This window comes from Cavia porcellus, unplaced genomic scaffold, assembly GCF_034190915.1.
Source record: "Cavia porcellus strain 051 isolate PalLab524CR breed Dunkin Hartley unplaced genomic scaffold, mCavPor4.1 scaffold_7, whole genome shotgun sequence".
In the NCBI taxonomy this organism is placed as follows: Eukaryota; Metazoa; Chordata; class Mammalia; order Rodentia; family Caviidae; genus Cavia; species Cavia porcellus.
The window spans coordinates 26,551,063-26,557,233 of NW_026947490.1; the positions used below are offsets into that span (position 1 = coordinate 26,551,063).

At 38.4% G+C, this 6,171-nt stretch overlaps 1 non-coding gene across 1 annotated transcript; it reads right to left on the reverse strand.

Moving 5' to 3' along the window:
- Positions 1 to 2,450: 2,450 nt before the first annotated feature.
- On the reverse strand, positions 2,451 to 2,557 carry LOC111756352 (U6 spliceosomal RNA). Its single transcript, XR_002790839.1, has one exon. It is a non-coding gene; the product is annotated as a U6 spliceosomal RNA (small nuclear RNA).
- Positions 2,558 to 6,171: the final 3,614 nt, after the last annotated feature.

A 6,171-nucleotide genomic window follows, 5' to 3' on the forward strand; every position in this document is an offset into this window, starting at 1 on the left:
ATTTTATATCCAGTCACATTACTGAATTTATTTATTATATCTAGCAGTCTTTCAATGGAGTTTTGGGGATCTTCTATATAGAGTATCATGTCATCTACAAATAATGATAATTTAACTTCTTCTTTTCCTATCTTTATGCCTTTTATTCCTCTCTCTTGTCTAATTTCTCTGGCTAGTATTTCCAGTACTATATTAAATAGGAGTGGTGATAAGGGAAATCCTTGTCTTGTGCCTGATTTTAAAGTAAAGGCCTTCAATTTTTGGCCATTTAGTATTATATTGGCTGTTGATTTGTCATAGATGGCCTTTATTATATTGAGGTAAAGACCATCTATTCCAATTTTCTGTAAGGTTCTTATCATAAATGAATGTTGGACCTGATCAAAAGCTTTTTCTACATCTATAGAAATGATCGTATGATTCTTACTTTTGCCTCTATTCATATGGTGTATTACATCTATTGATTTACGTGTATTGAACCATCCCTGCATGCCTGGGACGAATCCCACTTGTTCATGGTGTATGATCTTCTTGATGATTTGCTGCATCCTATTTGCCAACATTTTATTGAGGATATTTGCACCTGTGTTCATTAGGGAGATTGGTCTGCAGTTCTCTTTTTCAGTTGGGTCTTTTTCAGGTGTTGGTACCAGAGTAATATTTGCTTCTAGGAACGATTTAGGAAGGATTGCTTCCCTTTCAATTTCATTGAAGAGTTTGAGGAGTGTTAGCATTAGGTCTTCTTTGTATTTCTTGTAGAATTCTGCAGTAAATCCATTTGGGCCTGGATTCTTCTTTGTAGGTAAAGATTTAATTATGTTTTCTATTAATTTTATTAATAGAAATTGCATTATTCAACAGTTTTACATCTTCATGACATCTAGCTTTGGTACTTTGTATGCTTCTTGGAATCTGACTATTTCCTCTGTCATTAAACCTTTGAGAGTAGAGGTTTTCAAAATAGGTGTTGATGATCTTCTGTATTTCTATAGGGTCTGTGGTTTCACATCTTTCATCCCTTATTGCATGAATTTGAGCTTTTTCTTCCGTTTTTTAAGTAAGGTTGGCTAGGGGCCTTCGATTTTATTTTCTGTCAAAGAACCCACTCTTTGATTCATTGATTTTTTGGATTTTTTTAAATCTCTATTGCATGGATTTCTGCTCTGAGTTTTATAATTTCTTCTCTTCTTTTGGCTTTGGACTTGACTTGCTCTTTTTTCCTAGATGTTTGAGGTGTAACATCAGGCTATTTGTTTGTATTCACTCTGTTTTCCTGATGTGGGAACTCAGTGCAATAAATTTTCCTCTGAGGACAGATTTCATTGCATCCCACATATTCCGGTAAATTGTATTTGTGTTTTCATTTGTTTGTAGGTATTGTTTAATTTCTTCTTTAACTTCCTTTGTGACCCACTCATTACTCGAGTATGTTATTCAGTTTCCATGTGTGTGTGGGAATTTTGCAGCATCTTGTATCATTAATTTCTAATTTCATAGCCCTATGATCCAATAGCATGCAAGGGGTAATCTCAACTCTTTTGCTTTTATTTAAATATGTTCTGTGAATTAATATATGGCGTAAATTAGAAAATGACCCATGTACTGCTGAGAAGAATGTGTATTCTGTCGTTGTTGGGTGGAACACTCTGTATATGTCTATTAAGTGCATTTGTTCACAGGTGTGATTCTTTTATTTCTATGCTTATTTTCTGTCTGGTTGATGTGTCGGTTGGTGTCAATGTTGTGTTAAGATCTCCTGTTAGAATTGTGCTACTGTTAATTTGGTTTTCATTTCTGTGAGTACTTGTTTTATATAACTGGATGCTCTGGAATTTGGTGCATATATATTTAAGATAGTTATCTCTTCCTCTTGGAGTTTTACCCTTACCAGTATGTAGTGACCTTCTTTATCTCTTCTGAACATTATTGGTTTGAAGTTCACATTGTCTGCAAACAGAATAGCTAAACCTGCTTTTTTTGAGTTCCTGTTGCATGATGTATTGTTTTCCATCCTTTCACTTTCAGTCTGTTAATATCCTTTTGGTTTAGATGGGCTTCTTGTAAACAGCATATGGTTGAATTTTGTTTCTGGATCCATTCTGTCAGTATGTTTCTTTTAATTGGTGCACTGAGACCATTTACATTAATGGTTATAACTGTTATATATTAATTTATTGCTGACATGTTATCTTTCTGCTGTTGCATCTTTATCTTTCTGTTCTGTTTAATTGTCTGCTGTGTTTAGTGGTTTTTTCCTAAGTGTATCTAAGCTGTCTTTCAGTATTCTTTGCAGGGTTAGCTTGGTGATCATGAAGTTTTTCAGCTTTTCCTTGTCCTGGAAGTATCTTATTTCTGCATCGATTTTGAAGGACAGTTTTGCACGGTACATCAGTCTAGATTGGAAATCTTTTTCCTTTATGATCTGAAATACTTCACTCCATGCTTTTTTTAAAAATATGGAACGCTTCATGAACTTGTGTGTCACCCTTGCTCAGGGCCCATGCTAATCTTCTCTGTATCTATCCAATTTTAGTATATGTGCTGCCTAAGTGAGCACTAGCAGTTAGATTTTAAATAGCATGTGAACCTTGGCCACATCCCCAAAAGACTCTCTCCTCCTTTAAATGGCCATAAAAAGTATGGAAGAGGAACAAATGATTTTATCTCAAGGTAAGGAAGGTGCCTTGTGTCTACATCCTCTGTGTCAACTAATCAGATCAGTCAGAAGGTCTTGTAACATTCCAAAGCAATGATGGAGTTGCAAAAGTGGTATCCATGGTAAGCTCTTGATCTTGTGAACTCACACATGAATATATAAGGAATCAGAACAAAGAAGTGTATATTTGTAAAAAAAAAAAAAAAAAAAAAAAAAAAAAAAAAAAAAAAAGCAAAAAAACAAAAAAACGAGGTTAGCAACTTTAACTGCCTGAATGTGCTGCTGATTGGTGCAGCTCCAAATAAAGCTCACTTATTTGTCAACTATTGGTTTCCCATGGGTAACTTTCTCGAGGGTACCATTACATTTGAGGGCACCAGCGAGATACACCCACAAGGACAGCATCTTTTGAGAGGGCTGCACTGTCTCCTTGCCCTACAGCTAGCACCTGGGTAGCAGGGAACCCTGGCTGATTTCTATCAGCCCTTCAGGAGCAGTTGAAGGGGTGGATCCTTTGGCCACAAGACTCAAACTGCTAAGTACTTGTCCCTGACCAAGGTAAGCATTTTGGGATTCGGTTTTGGTTTCTTCAATTGGCAGTTAGCATATGGCTTGATCAGAGTTTGTTTTGTGACAGCATTTGGTTGTTCGTTGAACCGGAGAAGAGCCTAGCACATGAGACATGTTTTTGCCTGTCAGGGAATTTTGCTCTGAGTCTGTACTAAATTTGAGCTCGGGGGGGGGGGGGCAGTGCATTTCTCCCCAGGATTATTTGCCTTTTGTGTGTGGAGCGTATGTGTTTGTAGCCCACCACTGGCAGAGGTCACCATTGCTATCTTTTCAAGCTTTGTGAGCTTTGGATTTTTGCTCTTGTTTTAGGCTGGAGTGGCTAAATTAAAAACAAATAAAGAAAAAGTGGCTCACCCTGTGCAGACCTGGACTCCTGGGGGCTGAACCTGGATGGTGGAGCTCAGCCCACATGGTGAGAATGCCCACCCTCTGTGGAGGGAATGTTTTCCCTTTTCTAGTTCCTGTTTTGCCTCTGCAGGAAATGACAGTACTGGTACCTGAAGGAGTAATTGAAATCATTTTTGTAAGTAACCTATTTAGCTCCGGTGATCTGTATAACTAAAAACTCAGAATCCCCCCATTCTTTGAGCAACCAGATCCTCTGATTAACATGGTTATATCAGTGTTTAAGACTCTCATCCCCATTGGATTGACTGTCAGCAACTGCTCTATACTCTATTTACATCGGAGGAGAGCAAAAAGTATGAAAAGAGACAAGAGGTTGTATAAAAGTAGAAAGCTCAGGAGGAACAGATGCAGGTGATGTTTGCAACCCATGAAAAGGAGGCACGGACAGGGATAAGAAGAAAAAGAGGGTCAAAAGTGGGCCCAACAAGGAAGGAGATGAATTTCACTGGATCCCAACCAGCATGCCTTTGGTAAGGAGATGGGGCGTCTCAAGTGGGGATGCCCAAAGCTGCTACTAAGAAAAAAGTAAAATGTTAATGATGAAAGTTTTAGGCTAATTAGGATGGAAGGTCTAGGCTAATTGGGTCATGGGTTCCTGTCTCTCACCCAGGTAATCCATGTTACCTGAGAGGGTCAGGGGAAAACCTGTTAAGGTCTTGGTAAATGCAGGCATTGATGTACTAACCCAACAGTGGCCCCACTTCTAAGTAACCAAACAGTGTACAGAGAGGGACTGGCCAAGCCTCCACTTGCTCTTTCTGTGAGCCTCGACAGGTCTGAGTCGGACAACAGACATTCTTCTGTGCTTACACCCGAATGCCATTTCTCCCTTCTGGGCCAAGGCTTTCTTCACAAACTGTGAGCTCAGATTTCTTTTTTCCTTTGGAAACTTTTTTTTTTTTTTGGTGCTGGGGATTGAACTCATGACGTTGCACTTGCCAGGCGGGCCTTATGCCACTGAGCTAAATCCCAGGCTAGGATTTTTTTTTAAACAGCAGGCACTTATTTTTTGATTTGACAATTCAAATTAACATGACTTCCAAGGAGCTCTCTTCTGAATAAGAAGAAGAAATAAATGGTTAAAAAAACTGTGGTGATGGTGCTGTGGCCTCTCCAGGGGGAGAACCACCAGCCTCTCCTGAGATCCGTGCCCTGTTTGAACTTAGGGTGCTGGGAAACCAAGCAAGCAACCTCCCTCCCTGCTAAGCAATAGTGAGCCTACTGGTGCACAGGCTCTGAGAGTCACACATTCCACTTCCCCTACCCCACTTCTCCTGCCCCCTGTTAGCAAATGGGAACCAGAGATCTGAGCACCTCTTGGGAGGTTGACCATAGCAAATAAGGGGGATTTCCTTCTACCATCTCTTTGAAGGCAAATATTTTTATTACTGTTTTGCTTTATTTTGATTAATGGTACTGCTCAATTCAATGTTCTGTTTTGATAAGTTCTATAATGTTCTGTATTTCATTTTTTTTTTTATCAGTACCGGGGATCGAACTCTTGACTGCATGCTTGCAAGGCAGGTGCTAATGCTGCTGAGCTAAATCCCCAGCCCTTCATTTTATTTTGATATATGTGATTGAAAGTACAACCATTGTGAAAAGAAAGGTTGTAGAAAAATCGCTTCATGTCTTCTGCAGCTTCCTATTAAGATAAGGGTATCATAAGGATGCAGTCCTCATAGTGTTAGGCTGATAGCTAGCTGAAGAACAGTCTCTCGGCACACTTCAGTAATCCAGCCTGCACCGGATTCGATACCCCACGTATCTATCTTCATGACCAGTGCTTCAATCTAGATATAATGCTTCCCTGAAAATATTTGTATTTCTTTGTTGTTTCCTTCTTGCCTGCCAGCCAAAAGGAATTTCGTTTGAATCTTTGTGTTTCCTTAATAATTTGCTTTAGCCCTAAAAATTGTCACTGTAAAAAAACAGTTGAAGTGATTTGCCACCCTAAGGAAAAAAATATACTTTGCTTCATCAATATTAAAAATTAAGGTACTCTTATTTTGTCTTTTTAAATTCACAGTGTTTTCTGAATGTTGTACTTTGAACTGTGGGGTGTTTACTATGCCCCTGTTTGAAACTGACTTATTAATGGAAGTGTAATGTGTAGTGCTTTTTTGCATCCCTGAGCATAAGCTATTTTGCCTCATATATTTGCCAATTATATAATTGGTGGGTATTTTTAAAGTGTGTTGTTATTGCGTCATCATTTTTAGAGGCCATCGACACAATCAGTTTTTCCGTCAATGATCATAACTAAACAACGTAATTCTCTATGTGACTTGTAGAGATCAATATTATTTTATATTATGTTAGGTTATTACTCCTGGCTCATGCTAAAGTTTGAAGGAATCTTTTAAATTTCATAAGCTTATGGGTTTCACAGACTACACTAATGTATTTATTTTTATTTTTAATTTTTTTTACCGGTACCAGGAATCGAACTCATGACCATGCACTTGCAAGGCAGGAGCTTATGCTACTGAGTTAAATCCCCAGCCCCGGCTACACTAATTTATAGATGTAAAAAG